The sequence below is a fragment of the Peromyscus eremicus genome, chromosome 1 (genome assembly GCF_949786415.1).
Source record: "Peromyscus eremicus chromosome 1, PerEre_H2_v1, whole genome shotgun sequence".
NCBI lineage: Eukaryota > Metazoa > Chordata > Mammalia > Rodentia > Cricetidae > Peromyscus > Peromyscus eremicus.
The window spans coordinates 199524943-199545856 of NC_081416.1; the positions used below are offsets into that span (position 1 = coordinate 199524943).

The 20914-nt window shown below is 44.4% G+C and overlaps 1 long non-coding RNA gene across 1 annotated transcript; it reads left to right on the forward strand.

The window, feature by feature from the left end:
- Window positions 1-7912: 7912 nt before the first annotated feature.
- Window positions 7913-20694, forward strand: LOC131895063 (uncharacterized). Its single transcript, XR_009375090.1, has 3 exons — window positions 7913-8190; window positions 11354-11449; window positions 20428-20694. It is a non-coding gene; the product is annotated as an uncharacterized LOC131895063 (long non-coding RNA).
- Window positions 20695-20914: the final 220 nt, after the last annotated feature.

Sequence of the window (20914 nt, forward strand, 5' to 3'; positions counted from 1 at the left end):
CCTCCATTTCAGAAAGGGAAAAGAAAGGGTGTCTAGCCCATTCAAAGACAGAGAAGAGCTTTAAACAAGTCTATCTCGTCCGTACCACCTGTGGGCCATGGTCACACCAAGTATACAGGAATTCACCTGGTGATAAGTTGCTCTTATCATTGTGGTCAGCAAAGGCTTTATAAAGGATGTAAGATCCAATTATAAGTCAGAGGGTTAGAAGCAAAATAATAGGAAAATCTATGCACTGCAATGTACACATTCCCAGAGGCACGCCTAACACAATGAAAAACTAACATCCTTTTGGAGAAGAGAGCTATACACAGACACTAGTCAGGTGAGTCTGCCCTTTTCCCTGTAGGTGTGAGATTCCAGTCACTGGGGTGACATAAGAAAAGCCACATGGAAGATCGGAGTAGAAGAAGGGCCCAGGAGAACTGGCAGAAGATGGAGGGTCTGCTTGAAGGCTGCCTCAGTAGAGCAATGGGCACCATAAAAGGCATGGGGTGGGTGGGAAGGGTGGTACAAAGAGAAGAAAGTAGAACGAGGCATTTGCAAGCATAATAGGCGGCCTGAAGACACAGCTCTGATTTGGTAATGAGTCATTGAGAAGATGCAGGGCAATTTGCACCTAATTTCTCAGGAGCAAGAAACACCCTCATTCCATTCTGCAGCATCACTCCAAAGACAGGTGGTATGCAAAAAAAAAAAAAAAAAAAAAAAAAAAAATGAAAGTGGGATAGTGGGATATTTTAATTGAAGTCACACTTTCTAGAAAATAAAATATTGGAAATTTGGCCTTGGAGTTCACATCACTGGCTTGGCAACTGCATCAGACTATTTTCTGGACCATCACTGGTCAGAGAGGAGAGTCTCAGGAGCTTAGTCTGGTCCAACTGAGGACTGAGGAGGATAGAGATTGGGAGGCACATTATTGCAACTTTAAAGTTGTACTGTCCCCCCAGCCCAGCCCCACAATGATTCATGCAGAAATGATGAGGAAGCAGACACAGGGATCTCCCAGAGGACTGGACACAGTCAGGTGGACCCAGTTGGGGACAGAGTTTGAAAGCTCAGCTGATGTGGTCCAGCATGGATAGAAAGGAACACTCGACAGACTCATGCTTTGGCCTGATCCATAACATCCTGGCACTGGAAAAGTGAGTCAAAGACTATCTTGAAGTTATGACCTAATCCCTCTGCACTGCAGATGAGATCATAGGACAGGGTACCAAGAACAGCTGTTTTCACATACTCCGAGCACCAGCAACTATTTAAAAATGCATTCCCTTTTCCTGTTGTGCCTCAAAAAGTGTACAGTAATGCTTGTTCTGTAGCAGTTATGACAGTTGTAAGATTGCTATGGAATGAACCATTTTCACCAAAAAGATAGCTAGAGTCTCAATGCCTAGCCCCTCAGAACTCTAGCTCATTTGCAAGTAGGATTATTATGCAGATGGTATCGTAGCAGAGGAGGATGGGCCCTCAATCCAATATCACCAAGTGTCCTTACAGGAATGTTGTCAAGTGAAGAGGAAGGAGGGAAGAGTTGGGGTGAGGATGGAGGAAGACATTAGAATTGGGATGTCCTAACACAAAGAGTGTCTGGGACCCCCAGAAGCTGGAAGAAAACCCAGAGAAAGAGCGGCCTGCTTAAGAGCAGCCTGCTTAACACCTTCCTGTGGAGAGCTTATGGACCAGCCAGGAACACAAGAGAAAACAATCTGTTGTTTGTTGCTCTCAGACACCTAGCTCTCAGAAACTTGTCACAATAGTGCTAGGAAACTCCCACAGAGGCGTACAGGAAGGTGTGCCTGAGGTTGGGATGGTATGAGCAGGGACAGTGGCATTGGCTATGCTGTTGCAGAACATAGGCAGCAGTCTCCCTGGGAGCTCTTCTTCCACACATGGGCCCCCTGACACCTGACCAGCAGCCTATCAGGAGTGACATACCAGAAGGGAGATTCAATCTATGAGCCCCATAGGGCTCTGTGGGAGCTGCACAGAGGCCAGGTCCTCGCCTGCCTCACAATGTAGTTCTCTAAGTCTTAGGACCCCATTCCAGCTGAAAATGAGGCTGGCTCTGCCATTCTATGGCCTAAATCTCAGTAAGGAGAATGGAAGGATGTTTAAGTAATTAGAATAAATCAAACAGATGTTCCTTTCGGTGTGTTTGCGATTACTTTATAATTAACTAATGGGTTTCATAGTAGTCACTTTTATGTGTCTCTAATGGCTACATAATGATATCGCCTGTTCAGTGGCTGCATTATAGCAGGGAGGGTAGGGCTAATGACCTTTGGGCCTATATTCTGTCACCTTTGCAATCAAGAGTCATATCCTGAGTGGCAGCAACTGGTGGAGGGCTTGGGGATCTGATGCCTTCCCAAGCATATTTCTTAACTCTTTGAGTCATGGAAAAACCTGATGGCCCACTGAGAAGAACTCCATGGCCACTGGGGAGGCTTTAATTTGCTGGGCATGGTGTGTGAATTCCCCCATACCTCATTTATTTCCTAACAGCCCTACAGAGGAAGAGTGAAAAACAGATAGCTTAACTAGCTTGGCTATAGTCAATGAGTAGTAGACCTAAGCAGCTTAGTTTTCTGAACCTCCATTCTTGTAAAACAATGTTCTGGGTACAGCAACAGGAATCTGGGGGTTAACAATCTCAGAGCTGCCCACCTGCCCCTGGGGGGAGGGTGCCCCACTGCAGACTCTTCCTGCAGATATAAGACGAGTCAAAGCCTTAAAGCAGGACTCACAGGAATTACTTTGCTCAGTAATGAATCTGTGCTGACATTTTTTGATGGTCCAGAAAGGCTTCTTCAACTTCCCAGACTCTGGCACTCTACTGTAGCGGTGAAAGTGAACCAGGAGAACTGTGTTCCCTCTCCAGAGCTGTGGTGACACCATCTTCTTCCCACACTCCTCTCTTGGCTTCTTTGTCTCTTCTACTCAACTCATGAGGCAATGTGTGCCACGCGCACTCATCAGCGTAAATTCAATAAAATCTTCCCTCAGAGTGCTGCTTCAAGGTGCAGAGGTATCCAAATGAAATCAGAATCCTGGTAGGGCCCCATTCAACCCAGGGCAGAAGTGGGAGTCTGGGCATGAAAGGCTTGACCACGCTTCTGCTCCCTTCTTTACCTGTCATTTGGTGGTCAGGAAAAAGGGAACTATCTTCATACACTGTTCCCATGCAGGATTTACAACCAGAGGGGCTGAGTTCAAATGACCTGGGCTCAAGCTTCAGCTCTCTCCCCTGTGAGCCCATTAACCTTAGGGAGTTTATTCTGCTGAACCTCATCCTCCCTGTGTAGAAGAAGGAGAAAGACAACAAACTTACTTCCCAGGACCTGTTTATTTACTCAACAAATATTTGAGTGCTGCTCTACCAGGCGCACTCAGGATCTAAATCAATGAACACATCAAAGGCCACTGCTCTCACTGAGGGAAGGAGAACACAATAGACAGAGGTGACCAGGGTTAAGGAGGAAATCGAAACAGAGCAGAGGCATAGAAAAGGCCCCTGTGTGCACTCATGGGAAGAATCACTGCCATGCAGAAGAGCATGCTGGGCCATCACCAGAAGCACAGCCAGAGAACGATACCATGATACCATAAACGACACCAAAGCTGCTGGAGCAAAGGACAGAAGAAAAGGATGAGGGTCCTGAGGACTTCCTTTGAATCCTCAGAGCCAGCAAGGCCTAAGGGGGCTTCTTCCTTCCTGCTATTGGTAGTTTTTTAAGCCAATCTCCAAGTTTCCCTCACTTTTCTTAAGCCAAAGTTTTTATCACAGATATCTAATAATGAGAAGTTAGGAGGGTAATCAAATATTTGTCAGGGCCAGAGAAGTGGCTCTGCTACTAAGAAAGGGTGTTGCTCTTGCAGAGGACCCTCACTTTGTTCCAAGAACCCCACAACAATCTGTAACTGAAGCTTCAGCAAATCCAGTACCCTCTTCCAGCCTCCATGTGCACTGTACCCACACAGACACACACACATAATTAAAAATGAAATAAGAAACTGGAGGCACGGCTCAGTAGTTAAGAGCACTTGCTGCTCCTGCAGAGGACTTGGGCTTGGTTCCCAGCATCCACATGGTGGCTTACAACCATTTGTGACTATAGTTCCAGGGGATCTGATGCCCTCCTCTGACATCTTCAGGCATTAGGTATAAACATAGTACACATACAGGTAGGCAAAATACTCAAGAACATAAAGTAAGTAAATCAATTTTTTAAATAAAATATCTAAAAATTGTTTTGTCTATAGTCCTTTCTTCTTAGGGTAAAGATATCTTTTTACATGACTTCAACTGGAGGTGCTGTGCATGTAGGTGAGAGGCCAGGCCTAGTGTGAGTCCTTAGAGAGAAAGCCCAGTCCAGACTCATTGAGAACTTAGCTGCTCATCGTAAGTCCCCTTTGCCTGTCACCTTACAACTGTGGATTCCTTTATTAATCACTCCTTAGAGTCTGAAGCTCACTTTTATGAAAATTATGAGACCATTAAGATACCTGACAATGGAAATAACGCCTCCATAGTGTCTTTGTTGTAATGATATGTTTGCTGAGCAGTATATTCATACCTGTGACTGTTGAGTGGGCAAGGATATCAGAGCTGGTTGATTAATGGGGCCTCTGCCAGCTTCCACAGCTAGGGTCTGGCTGGGAGAGGAAAGAAAGACCTACCTCTATTAGGAATAGATTATTAATTTCATTCCCTTCAGAACAACCATGATAATTAATCTATTGTGAGTCTCATATCCTAAAAACCTAAAGTCTTGACTCAATGCAATATGTATGGTCTACCTGAACCTTGTCACACTGAGCAGGTGTTTCCAGCCCCCAATCCAGTTTAACAGCGGAGAGGAAACTTCTGTGGGGGTTGAAACTTTGAATGCAAACATCACTTTCTGTGTTCATGAAAGGTGAGTTTAGCCCCACAAGTATGTGCTGACCCCAGAATATGATGCCCAGATTTTCCCTTACATGACTGGTGAGCAAGACTCATCTGGTGTATTACTCAAGCTTTAGTTTCATGTGCTTGAGGCTAGAATATTCCATGTGAAGTTTTATTTTCAAGTCTGGTAGGGAAACACTCAGAGGTAACTTGGGCCAAATTATTAGTATTTCAAAGAGCAGGGAAAAACAACCAGTGAACTCCAGTGCATCTCTTCAGATTTTCACTCTATGAATGAGTAAAGGAAGCCTACAGAGTCAAGTGGCATGTGTACAAATCTATACAGTGTTAAATGTAGGCAAATTTTCTGTAACACCAGCCACTTCCTAAATAACCACATGGAGACTTATTATTATTTATGAAAGCTCATTCAATAGCTTTGGTTTGTTTCTAACTTGCTCTTATAACTTAAATTAACCCATTTCTGTTTATTTACTTTCTGCATCGTGGCTTTATTACCTTTACTCTGTACCACCCATGCTGCTTTCCTGCTTCTTTCATGTCTGGCTGGTGATGCCACTCTTCTTCTCAGCATTCTCTCTGCCCCCAAAACCCTGCCTAGCTATTGACCATTTAGCTTTTAATTAAACCAATCACATGGACATATCTTCACACAGTGTAAAGACATAGTCCAAAAAAGTTAAATATGGAACTGGAAGACTCACACAGTCATGCCTGGAGCCTGCCACACAACCAGCATACAGGGAATGCCTGAGAACATATGAAGTATCCAGTTACCCAGTTCCACCGTGTCTTCCAATAGTCATCATCATGGTTGAGAGGGAGTCAGAGCCAGAGAACAACAAAGGTGGCGGTCTGGGAAGATGAGACCAAAAGACTAGATTTTGGAAGTGGCTGTAGCTAGAGTTTTCCTGCCTGGCCCACAATCAGGACAAATCTCTCTCACCCACCAGTCCCACAGCTGCTCAGACCCAACCAAGTAAACACAGAGACTTACATTGGTTACAAACTGTATGGCCGTGGCAGCTTCTTGCTAACTGTTCTTAAGCTTAAATTAATCCATTTCTATAAGTCTATACCTTGCCACGTGGCTCGTGGCTTACTGGCATCTTCACATGCTGTTTGTCATCTTGGCAGCTGGCAGTGTCTCTCTGACTCAACCTTCCACTTCCCAGCTTTATTCTCCTCCTTGTCTTGCCTATACTTCCTGCCTAGCCAATGGCCAATCAGTGTTTTATTTATTGACTAATCAGCAACACATTTGCCATACAGAACATCCCACAGCAAGTGGTAGAAGTATTGGTTTCTGTTGCTGTGACTAAACACTCTGACCAAAAGTAATTTGGGAAAGAAAGGATTTATTATATCTTACAGGTTAAAGTTCTCAGCAAAGGAAGTCAGGGCAGAAACTCAAACAGGAATCTGGAGGTAAAGACCATATAGGCTTTCTTTCCATGGCTTGCTCAACCTGCTTTCTTACACACACAGGACCACTTGCCCAGGGGTAGTAGCATTGCCAATAGTAGGCTGTGATTTCCTTTTTCTTTCTTTTTTTTTTGGGGGGGGGGTTGAGACAGGGTTTCTCTGTGTAGTTTTGGTGCCTGTCCTGGATCTCGATCTGTAGGCCAGGTTGGCCTTGAACTCATAAGAGATCTGCCTGGCTCTGCCTCCCAAGTGCTGGGATTAAAGGTGTGCACCACTGCCACCCGACAGACTCTGGTTTCTTTCATCAACCATTAATCAAAGAAAATGTCCCCACCAACTTGCCTACAGGACAGTCTTATGGAGACATATTCTCAGTTGAGGTTCCCTTTTTCCAGATGACCCTAATTTGTGTCAAGTTGACAAAAACACTAACCAGCATAGAAAGCATTGTGAAAGGGGGCTGAGCTTTCCTTGCCAAGCAGGACTTTGCTTGGTAGTTTATGTAGGAACATTGGGGAGTCCAGATCTGTGGAGGGACCAGGTGTGCTGAATTCAGGGTACCCAGGTAATTGCCTAGAAGCCCCTTCCCACTAGGAGTCTCCATCCCAGAGCAGGACAACCAACTACAAGGAACAATAATGGAGAGAGAAATACAAGTCAGGCCACTAGGACAGATGGATCAGCCAGCCACTGGCCAGCTGTTCTGGGAGATACTACCTGCTGAGCTAGATGGCCAAGAAGCCTGGGGCAGCTCAGATGACAGCTGAACCCCAGGCTTCTCTGATTGAGTGGAGGGCAAACAGGCCTTGCCTTTGTTCTTTTTAATCTAAATTGAATCTAGGCAGAGAAAGATTGCAGGACAGACGTGAAAAGCCAGCTACATTTCAGTTACTCTGATCAGAATGGAAATGATGGCAGATGCTTCCAGAAGGATGGCCAGTGTCATGCCATATAGCATAGTTCACTTTAATTTATCCCCTTTCCAGGGATGACAGAGTAGAGATGTCTTTATAATGCTAAAACCTGAGAATTTAACCATGGGCAGTGAAAGGAAGGATGGGAGAGGAACTCAAATTCCTGTGTTTCTGTTGTCTAGAAGCTTGGCCTCTTAGAACCAGAGGAATCTACTGAGTTATTTTGCCTGGGCAGGCACAAGGAAATGCCTGCTCACCCCAGTCAGGACACCAATAGACCAAAGGAACACATCAATCCAGTTCCAGCTCTGTGAACTGATAGTTTTTTTTAGGGTTACTTACAGGAGCAGGGGTAATTCCTAGGCTGCTGCACCACCAAAAGCTGCACCCCAGCGTGAAGTGGCTTGAATCCTAACCCTGTCAACCTTTCCACTCTTATGCACACCCAGGATCACATGCAGCTCAGACAGGATTACATGCAGCTGGGGAAAGTGGGGGAGTAAATAGCTGGACCCTCAGGTGAGGGTCATAACCTCCCACTCTCTTTCTGTGAGGGAATGTTAATAGGGCCAATCTTATGATATCATGATCAAGCTGTTCTGATTCTAGATGGTTATGGTCATGTCATGCCCCAAAGACAGAGTTCCATGATGGCATCTGTCAGAGGGGCAGTGCCCACACTCCAGCCAGGCAAGCCAATCATGATGCTATGGCTTCTGGACAGTGAAGATGGCCCTGCTGTTAAGGCTGAGAATGCCAGAGAAGTGTCAAGAGTTTGAAAGCAGGCAGCTCACCCTTGGCTCTGTCAGCCATAAAGCCTTAGCTCACACAAAAAATTCCTAATTCCAGGATCCTCTGGTTTCCAGGGAACATTTCCAAGAAATTTCCCCAGGAGCTCACCAACTTTTTTCTTTTCTTAGGCTATGTAAAGAGGTACATGTGCATTATCTTCCCTATATATTAAGCAATGCTCATTTAGCCTATAGAAAAGTAGTCCATTCTTTTCCATGTTAATCTAAATTAAATCTGCAAATAGAATGAGGGTCTCTTGTGACAAGAGGCCAACATCATCCAGTGGCCTGTCCAATGCTCAGGTGTGAATGAGTGCCCTGGGTGAGCAGGAGTGTTACAGAGTATGCGCCTGGGCAGGACTTGGGTCATGCATATCAGAGTCTAGGGAGGGGTATTATGGATATATTTTTGTTGTTTTTAATTAGTGTGTGCGTGACTGTGTGTGTCTGTGTGCATATGTGTTCAAGTGTGCAATTGTGCCAGAAAGAGAGAGACAGAGACAGAGACAGAGACAGAGACAGAGAGGAGAGAGGAGAAAGAAAGTGTATACACTCAGAAGAAAGTGGGCATCAGATCCCTGGAACTGGAGTTACACACAATTGTGAGCCACCTTACCTGGGTGCTGGGAACCAAACTAAAGTCCTCTGCAAGAGTAGTATGTTCTCTTAACAGCTAAGTCACTATTTCTTTCTCTTTCTTTCTTTCTTTTTTTCTTTTTTTGTTTTGTTTTGGTTTTTGAGACAGGGTTTCTCTGTGTAGCTTTGTGCCTTTCCTGGATCTCACTCTGTAAACCAGGCTGGCCTTGAACTCACAAAGATCTGCCTGCCTCTGCCTCCCAAGTGCTGGGATTAAAGGTGTGCACCACCACCGCCCACAACACTATTTCAATAAGTATGTCCTGTGCAATGCTGGGGGCATATTTATGCTCAAAATAATCTAGTTATTAGATATTCAAAGTTAGTTGTGCCTGTCTTAGTTACTTTCCTATTTCTGTGCCATAACCAAGGCAACTTATAGAAGGAAGAGTTTAATTTGGCAATCATAGTCCCAGAGGACTTGTGATAATTATGGCGAGGAATATGGCATCAGGCATGCAGGCATGGAGGCATAGTGCTGGAGCAGTAGCTGAGAGTTTATATATGATATACAAGTGTGAGGTAGAGACAGTTAACTGGGAATGGCATGGGCTTTTGAAACTTTAAAGCCACGCCCCAGTGACATATAACAAAGGCAAACCTAATTCTTCCCAAACAGTTCCATCTTCTGAGAACCAAGTACTCAAATACATGATTTCATGACAAATACTCTTATTCAAACAATCTCAGTGCCTTTGTGTTTTTATGATGAGTGGCTTCTTGTAAACAAAATCTAGGGAGCTACAATCTCAGTGTGTTTCCAGCATGCAAGGTGGGGTTGATGGGGTTTAAGCACTGCACCCAAGCCACCACTATGTGAGTCCATAGTGGTTACTCTTCTGTTTCTGTGATAAAATACTATGGCCAAGGCAACGTGTAGAAGGAGGAGTTTTATTTGGTTTATTTACTCTGGTTCCAGAGGAAAAGAGTCCAGTGTAGTGAGAAGGCATGGCATCAAGCAGCAGGCATGCTGGCAGGAGCAGGAAGCTGAGAGCTCACACATGTAGCTGCAAGTGTGAAGCCCAGAGAGTAAACTGGATGTGGGATGAGACTATATACACTCAAAGCCCACCCCAGTGACATACTGCTCAGCAATGCCACACCTCCTGAACCTCCCTAAACAGTGCTACCAACTGGGGACCAAATGTTCAAACAACCACGCCTGTCGGGGACATCTTATTCAAACTACAACAGTCCACAAATACAATCCTGACTCTCTCAAAGTGTGCCTTCTGAGTCTTCCCCAAGACTGCTTGAAGGCATAGCTGCATCTCTGTAACATCAGTGTCCCTACAGGGCCAGCTCACCCCTAGGCAGAGCTGGCGATGAGGGTTTCTTGACTTTGGTTCCACTTCTGTTGGACACAACCTTAAGTCTTAGTGTCCTCATCTATAAAACTGGAACTAGTGATCCTTTCTTTACTTGTCCCATAGCTAGCCAGGAACACATGACAAATTTAGCAAAATGTTTGCTGGTCTCTAATGTAGTTTATAACAATATTATAAAGTATACAGTGATAAGATCATTGATTCCCATTGAGCAGAAAGGCTGTGTTTTGTGCCTTTCTCCTCTTTGGGAATAGTGCTGCCTGCAAAATGGACATCCCCTCAGGATGCTGTGTTCTCCTGGTACTCCAACATTGGTACAGGCATGGGCAGGAAACCTTCTTTATCAGAAGAATAGCAGCCCTACACCAGCCAGTTCCAGACAGACATTCACCATTTGATGACTGCCATTCAACTCACAGGGCAGGCAGCACACCAGCACACCCAAGATTCAAGCATCTTTTCTCATCTGTTCTTAAGGGAAAAAAACAAAGCAGGTGTAACTAGACTAGTTGGTTGGTCTACCTGAAAGGTGCCAATTGACTTAGAGTGAGGTTATACCCTTTTACCCTTCATTTTTAACAGTGGACTCAGTAATGGCTCCTTGGCCTACTGTGTATATGCCAGTTCTTCTGTTTTGGCTGATCCAATGAGAGACAGATGCCTACTAGAACCTCATAATGCAGCCTCCCCCTCCATCCCCAAACTCTACTACACTCTCTTGAGGACTCACCCAGAACTCTAACAAGGTCTCCATGTAGACAGTGGAAGGCAATCAGCTATGCTGAAGGCAGTGACAGCTACAATCACTGAAATTCTGGGACATCAATAACCTTTAGCTAGAATTGATTCACAGTATACTCTCCCTGGATTAAACCTTATAATTGCTGAGCCTGGCTTTCATTTAAATCCAGTAGTTAGAGTGCCATCGAGAGAAGCTTCACAGCATCCAACTGCCTCTCAGGAGATGTTGCTGCTGCAGCTGCCCTACCCACCCTGGCTCTCAGTGGAGGCTGCACATCTGCTTCATCTTTCTCAGTTAGCCAGTTGCTCTGTAAGGTCACAGAAGGTCTCCCTCTTGCAGAATTGCCCATACCTGCCAGCCAGAACTAAGATGGAGTAAGTACAGATGGGGACCAGATGAAGAAGTGAGAAGAGGAAACAGATGCCTCATGAGTTGGGGGTGGAGCTGTGGAGTGTAGTTTGCCATATCCACAGCCATTTGCAGCACAGCAAAGCCTGGTTCTAATCTCATAGTCCACAGCATGGGAGGGCTCTGGTGTGCCATCACCTGCTTAGCTACTCATTGACAGTCCTCCCACATCTCACTCTGCTTCCCTGCAGACTTGTCATCAAGGACATCGCAACCAAGCCTTTACCTTTTAGAAAGTGTATAAAACGGTGCCACTTCAGGGGAGAGTGCCTAGTGACCACACCGAGGTAGGTAGGTCTTGGTCTTTAAGGCATAGATGAGGTCTTAGTTCCACCAGGATGTGATTGATGCTGGGGCATGGTCACCCATGGTGATGGGGCTGAGGTGCTCCAGGATCCACAAGTAGATGTCTAACTAATAACTGAGCATCTAGCAGCTCTTTCAGCACTGAATTGGGATTGGAGACACTGTAGTTCTGTGTGTCCCCAGCTGTGTGTCAATCAACACTGCTTCTTTTCTTATCCTCATTGTTCCCACAATGCATAAGCAGGCAGTGGGATGTTTTAGCAGAGCTTCTTCACACATTTACTTAAGAACATACAGAACATTTCATACTGCAAAATGAAGAACACCAGGATGTTTTTAAACAGGTCAGCCTGGAAAGTCCCATTGAAAGTTGTTGCTCCTGACTTTCTTTTTCTTCTACCCACGATGGCAAAGAGAGAAGAGCTGTCCATTTACAAGTCAAACAGACCAGGAAAAATCTGACCCTTCCCACGGACCAAAACCAGCAATGGTTACACCTGTACTAGTTTAATTATTTATCTGTTTAATAATGTTGGATTAACTCACCAGAAGAGATTCTTAAAAATAAATTAGTGAACTGGAGGCTCAGGCAGAAGAGTCACTTGAGTGCAGGAGTCCATATGTGTCCTTGTGAGAGGGCAGCAGAAACAGATTTGACTAGAGACTGTGGTGATGGTACAACTGAGGTCAATGCTGTGGAGGAAGGGGCTATTAACCAAGGTATGCAGAGACTTACTCTTGTACCTTTAGGAGAGACAGGTAGCACAAGGCTACTATTACCCAGTGTGCATGAGAATTCCTGGAAAGAAAGCTGATGGACTGGTTAGAACTGCAGTGTTCTAGAGAGGGTAGAATGTGCAGGCCCAGAGACTAATTATAGTTGATCTTGGGCTATATTTAGTCCCCTAAAGAGTTTTCTTTGCCTACCTCTGTGTCAGACCTAACATCCTGTGCTAGTAGATAAAGCTAAACCTGATAAACAGATTAAAAACCCTTGGAGAGTATTAACAAATCTCTATTGCCTACCAATCAAAGGACTAAGAAGAATCAAATCACATCTGAGGCCTATAGCTGAGATTTCTCCACTGCGCTGTAACGGCCTACCTAGTGTTTCCGCCAATGTATTTGAAAAGTGCCTTGATTTATGACTGTTCTCTGGTCTGTTAACATCATGAAATTTTTTCCACAACACTGGAACATGGAATTTGAGGTGACCTGAATCTATGTTTCTGGGCCGTGGTCACTCATATATTTGGCTCCAGATTAAACTGTCTTATTCCCTTTGAGGCAGGAACTGTGTTTTTTGTATGGACACCAGTGAAAGGAATTTTAGACTACTGGTTTCTAAAGTGGTAAGAAAACACATGCATGTTTTTAAAGTCATCAAATATGTGTTAATTCATTGCTGTGACTTTAGGAAATTAACATAACTACCAAAAATGCAGCTGCATTGTAGCCCTGATTAAAACAATAACCAATAGAGTATTTTTTTTCTTTGTTGAAACAGATTAACTGAAAGTCTAGCATAAAGAAGAATTTTCAGTTTTGGTTCATTAGTAGATCAATTTTTCTCATGTTACATGTAGTTCTACATATAACTTCATGGTGGAGTGAGATTTCATATCTCTACCTGCAGGCTCACTGCAGCCTGAAGTTTAACCTTTCATTCCACATTAGAGAAAAAGTTCCCACTGTAGGGGCACAGGTGCGTGCGTGTGTGTGTGTGTGTGTGTGTGTGTGTGTGTGTGTGTGTGTGTGTGTGTGTTGGGGGCAGGGGAGATGGACCCCCAGCAAAAACAGCCCACCAGAAGCACAACTGGTGTTTTCAACTGAATGTGGCTGAAAGCTCACATGACCCTACCCAGAAACTGGCAAGAGCATAGTCATTTCTTTCTTGAGACAAATGGGAACAACCAGGAGACAGAGTTTGTCATCAAGGTCACCCCTTGGGACTCCAACTCCAGGACCTTGCTTTCTAGAGCAGGAGCTACAGGGCAGGCCAGCCGCTGCCAGAGAAACTGCTCTGGGCAGAGAGACAAGCAGGGGCACTTTGCTCTCTTTCATCCTTGCCTGTAGCAGTGTCTGTCACAGGCTAGAAATGACTATGACTAGATAAGACAGAAGGCTGAACAACAAAAAGGCATTCTTCAGGACTTTGGTGTGTAGAAAAAAGCAAAGAAATGAGAGCTCTAAACATGGATGCAGATGTAGAGTGTGTCTGACATGCACACCCACACCCATACACAATTTCTCCCCAGTCATGTCCACATCCTCCCACCCCCTTTCTCTCTTCTGTGGGCTATGAAGACAGGCTGCATTATACAGGTTAATTTCAGAGTTAAGGACTGAAGGGCTTTTTTCTAGAGACTGGCAGAATTCTGAGAGAGAAAGAGACCAAATTCCTAATGTCATGGAGCCACCTTATGCCTTCTTTATGAGAAAAGAAAATCATAGTTTTTCTTCTTCAGCTACATTTTCAAACTGGCTATGCAGAGCCATTAAGAATTCTTAGATTAGGGCGGTGGTGGCGCACGCCTTTAATCCCAGCACTCGGGAGGCAGAGCCAGGCGGATCTCTGTGAGTTCGAGGCCAGCCTGGGCTACCAAGAGAGTTCCAGGAAAAGGCGCAAAGCTACACAGAGAAACCCTGTCTCGAAAAACCAAAAAAAAAAAAAAAAAAAAGAATTCTTAGATTATCAACAAAGAATCTATCTATACCCACCTTTTTTTATTAGAAGTCTTCCCCTCAGATGAACATATTTTTTTCTTTCTGTGTTAGACTTAAACCCAGCTTGCAAATAAAGCCCTTTCTTTTCAGCTTCCTTAGGAGGCTACCCCAAGCTGTCACATATCTTCTGCAAGACAATGAATGGAGAAATCACATCCTGGCCAGGACCACTAACTGGCCAAGGACCCTCAGCCAGAGGAGCTAGGAGCCTGTAGGACTAGACCTGGAGGGAGGCTCAAGCTTGATATACAGTGGTGCCCTCTGGTTCTGCCTAGTAGAGTTACAGGTACCTTTCCCTACCATTTGCAGCCCTCAAATAGTGAGGATCCCTGTGACTTGCTAATCCCAAAGCCTGGACAAAGGACTTATAACTGTGGGTGTTTCTTTGACATGTGTTCTGTGATTATTGTTGCCCTTTTTACAATGCTTAATCTCACATATCAGTTTGAGCAGATTGTGAGGCCCCAAGACAACCAGTTAAATGTCATGCTGCACATATTGTAACTGAGTATGCTTATTGCTGTGGATATCACTCTGTATGCTGTGAATGTATTGCTCTGATTTGGTTGATCAATAAAATACTGATCGGCCAGTAGCCAGGCAGGAAGTATAGGCGGGACAAGCAGAGAGGAGAATTCTGGGAACAGGAAGGCTGAGTCAGGAGATGCTGCCAGCTGCTGCCGCCATGAAAAGCAAGATGTAAAGATACCGGTAAGCCATGAGCCACATGGCAAGGTATAGATTTATAGAAATGGGTTAATTTAAGATGTAAGATCTAGCTAGCAAGAAGCCTGAGCCATTAGGCCATACAGTTTAATTAATATAAGCCTCTGTGTGTTTATTTGGGTCCAAGTGGCTGCAGGACTGGCAGGTGAGAGAGATTTGTCCTGACCACAGGCCAGGTGGGACACAGGAAAACTTCAACTACAGCTTATGGATTAAACTGTTTTGTGCCACTATTTCTGGGGAAACCTAATACAAAAGTCTATTAACCCCAGATAGGGAACTGATAACAGACCAAAGCAATGATATCACAAAAGTCCAATTTGGTGACTCAATAAGTACACTGGATCTACTTATGGGAATGTGGGTGATGGATTAGTTATAGGAGTAGGGACTATGCATATCTCCAAAAGCCTACCCCAGCATGTTGACAGTTCATGACTGCTAGAACCCTGGAGCTCACTCCACAACTTACTGACAGAATAATATGTCAGAGAATGTCTCTGAGGCTGTTCAGGGGATCTATACCCCTCAGTAGTCTTTAATGCTTGGAGAAGGAGAGGCTTTGTATATCTGTCCAGTTTCAGGTTATTTCTTGAGACTTCTGAGTTGATTGCTTCTGGGTCTTAAGAAGCCTCACTTCCAAGTCTTCTGGAGCTTGGGAAGAAATTGCTACACAGCAGCATAGCCATTAGAATTGGTAGACTGTGAAACAGGGTAAGCCTTAGTCAGTCTTGATGGGAAGAGAAGAAAAGGCCAAGTGCTGAGTAAGCAAGCACTTTCTCTCTGTCTGACCCTCTTCCAGCTACCACAGTGGCCTTCTCTTGCCTTTGGACTTGGATCAGACTGGGATTTTCTCAGTTGGCTTTCCTGTTTCTCAGGCATTTTTTCTCAAACTGTAACTATATCTTTGGCTTTCTTGGGTCGTCAGCTTGCTCAGTATACATTTTGAATTTCTCAGCCTCCAGCATCACAGAGCATCTCCCACTCTATTTTTATCTCTTTTTCTCTCTCTCTCTGTCTCTGTTCTTTATCATCTCCTCTATTTCTAACTCTACCTCTTCTGTTTTTACCTATCTCCCTTTTCTGTCTCTGATTCTGTCTCATCTATCTCCGTGTCTTTCCTCTTGGTTCTGTTTTCAAGATAAACCTCAGGACATCCCAGGATGCAGTGCCCTCAAGGCCCACAGCAGATTTCAGAGTGCTTCTTTTCACAAAGACCCCTATATTACAACAATCCTGTCTCTAAATTTCACAATGTGCTGCTGAGCTTATCTTATGTGAGAGCTTATTAAAATAAACAAACAAAAAAATACTGAAAAGCCATAGTCAGCTAACATTCATTCCCAATACAGTATTCTCCAATGGCTCAACAGACACAAAAGAGGCAAAGCTGCTTCAAGTAGACAGGAGAAGGCACAGACTGTGGGGTAAAGACGGCCTGCTGGGAGCAGTTCTGTTTATTACAAAGGAATGAAGTTCGGGAAAGATGCTTCTCAACGCAAAAAAGATGAGTGGCTGTGAACTTGCAGGGTGACACAGAAAGGAGTGCCCAGTGGTTTATTGGTGTCACATAAAAATAGCAAAGATCCTTGGTGGCCCTTAGCTCAATTTTGCAAATTATGCAGAATGAATGGAATTCTTACTGGATCTTTATTATTTTCTTTCCTTTTTCACATTTTTTCTCTGATGTCCTCTTCTCTTTTCTCTTCTGTCCCTTTCTCTTTTTTATTTTTTATTTTTTATTTTTTGGTTTGGAGAGTGAGAGCCATGGGCAGGTAGGAATATGTTTAATTCTTTGTACCCAACAGAGAGGCCAAGAGTCTCCCCAAAAACCAACCTATGTCCTTTACAATTCACATGCTAGAGCTTGACTCCTGGTGTTCTGAGTGTGTGATTTTTCCATCTGTCTATCTCAAGGCCTTGAACTAGTCATCTGGAAGGTCACAATTTTGGCCTCACATGGTCCTATGGGAGAGAGCAGAGCCCCAGAATCCTATAGGAAGCAGACTGGCTCCCCTGTCACCATTGCCTTTGGGCATCAACCGTGTTGGAATCACAGCACAAGCCTGTTTCTCCGCAAGACAACAAGTTGTCCTCCAGCCAGTGGGACCTGAGTAACCAGGCCTTCTCACAATGCCTTGCCCAAGCCATTGTCCCAAAGACATTCTGGAAGGAACCATATATGAACCAGACAGTGAGCAAAACTCAGGAGCCACATCTGTAGACTCCTCCTTGCTCAGTAACATTGTAATAGCATTGTCCTCAGTTATGATGATTTTATGATGCTGAGTCTCAGCATAAATCTTGGAGAAACTCTATCACAATTTAAAATTTCTCCGGAGCAAACTCAGAGGTGGAGAAGGGCAGGGAGGATGTTTACTAGGATGTGTTTTGGGAATCAACATTTCTTAGAAGCGGATGAAGGGAGCAGGGTTAGGCAGAGGAAGGTATGGGCTGGGATGCAGACCACCAGAGATTTCAGCCAGTCTTGCAGATATCACAGAAGCTCTACACTGGGCTAAAGGTCTGGGACCCTCTGTTTTTATTTTATTTTATTTTACAATACAAATTAGTTCTACATATCAGCCACGGATTCCTTTGTTCTATACCCTCTGTTTTATAACTGTGGGATGGGAGCTGTTCTGGGAGAGCAGGTCAAGTTGGTAAGACTTTCTTCAACCAAGATAATTCTCAGAGAACAGTGAAGGACTGTCATTTGATTCTTCTTTCAATAATTTGGGAATAACTCCTCTGAGGCCACAGCATGTTAGGAGTTTTCCATATTAATGATGAGGCCTGAGTTTTTAGTTAAATGTTAAAGATAAACTACACTTTATGGAATGGTGAACTTTTGAGGAAAGACAGAAAGAATGTTATTAGCTGAGAAAAGGAGGATGGATGTTCTAGTGACAAGCATTGCCCTACCCATGCTTCTTTTTAATTTTTTTTATTTTGAATGTACATAATAGCTACACAGACAATCTCCCCAGTCCTCCAGTTAGGCTATGTGTGAATCACCCAATAACCTCATATTTCACTCTCATTCCTAACAGGACATTAGTGGACACACTTAGCACTGGATGTGTGCCAGTAATAACAGCTCTGAGAAAAACTCACTCTCAAAAATCTAAGGCTATCCACCAGCAGTGCCATATATGTAACGCCCTGGCAAAGGGCTACTGGGTAGGTGGGGAATACAGGCCTTGCAGGCAAGTGATCTGAGACAATTTCCTCTATGTTATCAGTTTGGGTCATGAAGGGCAGCAGCTCTTTACTGTGGGACATGAAGCTGAGAAATTATGATGTACATAGGAAAGACAGGGCTCACCATCACTTTGGGCTACAAAGAAGCAGAGGCTCTACATGGCAGTGGAAGAAATCAGCTCTTGGCAGAAAGAATGAGGGTTAAAGAGAAGAAAATAGTCTGAGTAACTGTCTTAGAGTTACTATTGCTGTGATGAAACATCATGACCAAAAACAAGTTAGGAAGGAAAGGGTTTATGTGGCTTATACTTCCACATCATTGTCTATCACTGAAGGAAGTCAGAACAGGAACTCAAGCAGGGCTAGAATCTGGAGGAAGAAGTTGATGCAGAGGCCATGGAGGGGTGCTGCTTCCTGGCTTACTCCACATGGCTTGCTCAGTCTGCTTTCTTATAGATCCAGGACCATGAGCCCAAGCATGGCACCACCCACAATGGGCTGGACCTTTCCTCATCAATCACTAATTAAGAAAATGCCCTTATGATCTTATGGAGGCATTTTCTCAATTTAGGTTATCTTTCAGGTAACTCTAGTTGGTGTCAAGTTAACAAAACTAGCACAGTATCTATTGAGAGAAGGCTAGAAGACATAGTTCTTTAAAGGACGAGCTCTTTCTTGAGGCAACCAGGATGGGAGGATGGTTTCTTCTAAATGTAAAACCCCAACTATTTGGGGTTGCAAATCCTCAAAAAGTAATTCTCGCCTTGCCTGCAACAACCAAACCCACACTGTTTCCCTGCTGTATGTCCTGTCTCATGCTCAGACCAGGAACCCTGTAGATCTAGGAAGCCCACCACTGCCTTTAGACTCAATGTAACAGCTACCAAGCTGAAACTTGATCCTCTGGGGTGGAGCAAGCTCTGGGAAAGAGGAAAGAGACAGCATTCCTCTCCAGTCTTGTGTTTGGTTTCAGTCTAGCTCAACTGAAGTCGTCTTCCTGCCTAGCACTACTTTTTACTGCGAAGTCAAGGCCTATGGACCTAGTTGTGCCATCTATCACTGTCCAGTCACGGGAGACCATGCTTCAGGGGCCCTGTAGTCACAGGAATCTTCCGCTGGAATTTCATGACTTTGCCTAGGAAGGCATAATAAATGTCTGCTCACCCCAGCTGGGGCACCAGCAAAGAATCAAAAAGTCAGTCCCACTCAAGTCTAGTATGGTGAGCCAATGAGTTTTTTGGATTGACTGAAGCAGAAACATTGGTAACTAAAGGCAGTTACATAGTGGCAGTGACTCATCTCAGCTTTGGTGATAGCATATGAAAGCTGCATCCCTAGAGCTCTATGTCTAACTTGTTGGCAGCTCCACCAAAGAGTCTCCCCTTCACCAGCAACTGTTAGTGTAAAACCTTGAGCTTTGTAAGGCCTGTAGCTTTCTGAGTTTCAGGGGCTCCCTCTTCATCCTCCTTCAAGGAGAGAATGTTTCAATTTGGAGGAAGTAGCTAGATAACTGAGGGTCATATTGATCAGCAGTTGTTGCTGTAGAGATTGAAGGAGAGGGAGCCAGACTGCCAGCAGAGACTTGGGCCTGAGTGAGCAAAATCACAGAACCCCCACAGTCCACCAAGAAGCCTGTGATAAATGAATGGGGATCTGGGATGTTCTCTGATCTAGGATGGGGATGAGTGGCAAGCATGTGAGCCAGGCCAGTGCAACCTATGTTTCAGTCATGGGCACACAGAGCTCCAGGGAGAGCCTTGCAGGAAAGAATGGACTTCCTGGTGTTTTTTGAGACCCTGGGACATGATTCCAGGGCGGGGTTAGTTTTGAACTGTTGCTGCAACTGTAACAGATTGCTATACATTTAATAGATTGAAGCAATATGCATTTATCTGACATAGTTCTAAAGGCTGGAAGTTTAAAATTTCTCTCAGGGGTTAAAATCAAGGGGACAGCAGATTGCCGCATTGTAGTCTTTGGACCAGAAAAGGTTTCTTGCTTAGTCTACATTCTAAGGGCTGCCTACATTTCCATCTTCTAGAAGCAGGTAATGATGCCAGCTCTGGTCTTTTTTCTCTCTTCCCATCTCTGTCTCTACCTCTGGCCAAGGATCCTTTTAATTGTTGGACTCAATAGATAATCTTGTCTCAAGACTCAGCCGTATCTACAAATTTACTTTTGCCCTGTGAAAGAACACATGGCAGGTTGTGGAGACAAAGATGTGGGTCTCTTTGGGAACCTTTATTCAGAGTGACATTATGACTTTGTCTCTGAGCATGATTGATTCTGTGTTGTCCTTCAGGAGCACAGTAGAGCCGAACACAGATTGGTCTTCAAGAAGTGTGGGGCAACCTGGTCCTTGGAGAGAACTCCCAGAGGGATCATGGCAACCTCCACATGGGTAGGGCAGCCATGAGGCCACAGCCTCTTTCCTCCTCCAAATCATCCCTCTTTCCTTTTCATCTTAAACATTCTACCTCCCACAAGAAAATCTATTGCTATGAATTACTTTACATGTCTTCCTACCCATAAACATGTGCCTAAGCTCTGACCAGAAGGTCTTGAGGAATTGTTGGAGCTTTATTATTTTCTTCTTTGATTAGAAATGAAAAGAGCCAATCAACTGTCTCACCCAGTCAGAGGGCCTGATCCAGTTGGGACCCCTCAGCCATTGGTTCATAGTTCATGTGTTTCCATTTGTTTGGTTATTTGTCCCTGTGCTTTATCCAACCTTGGTCTCAACAATTCTCACTCATATAAACTCTCTTCTTTGATCTGTTTGGGAGGCA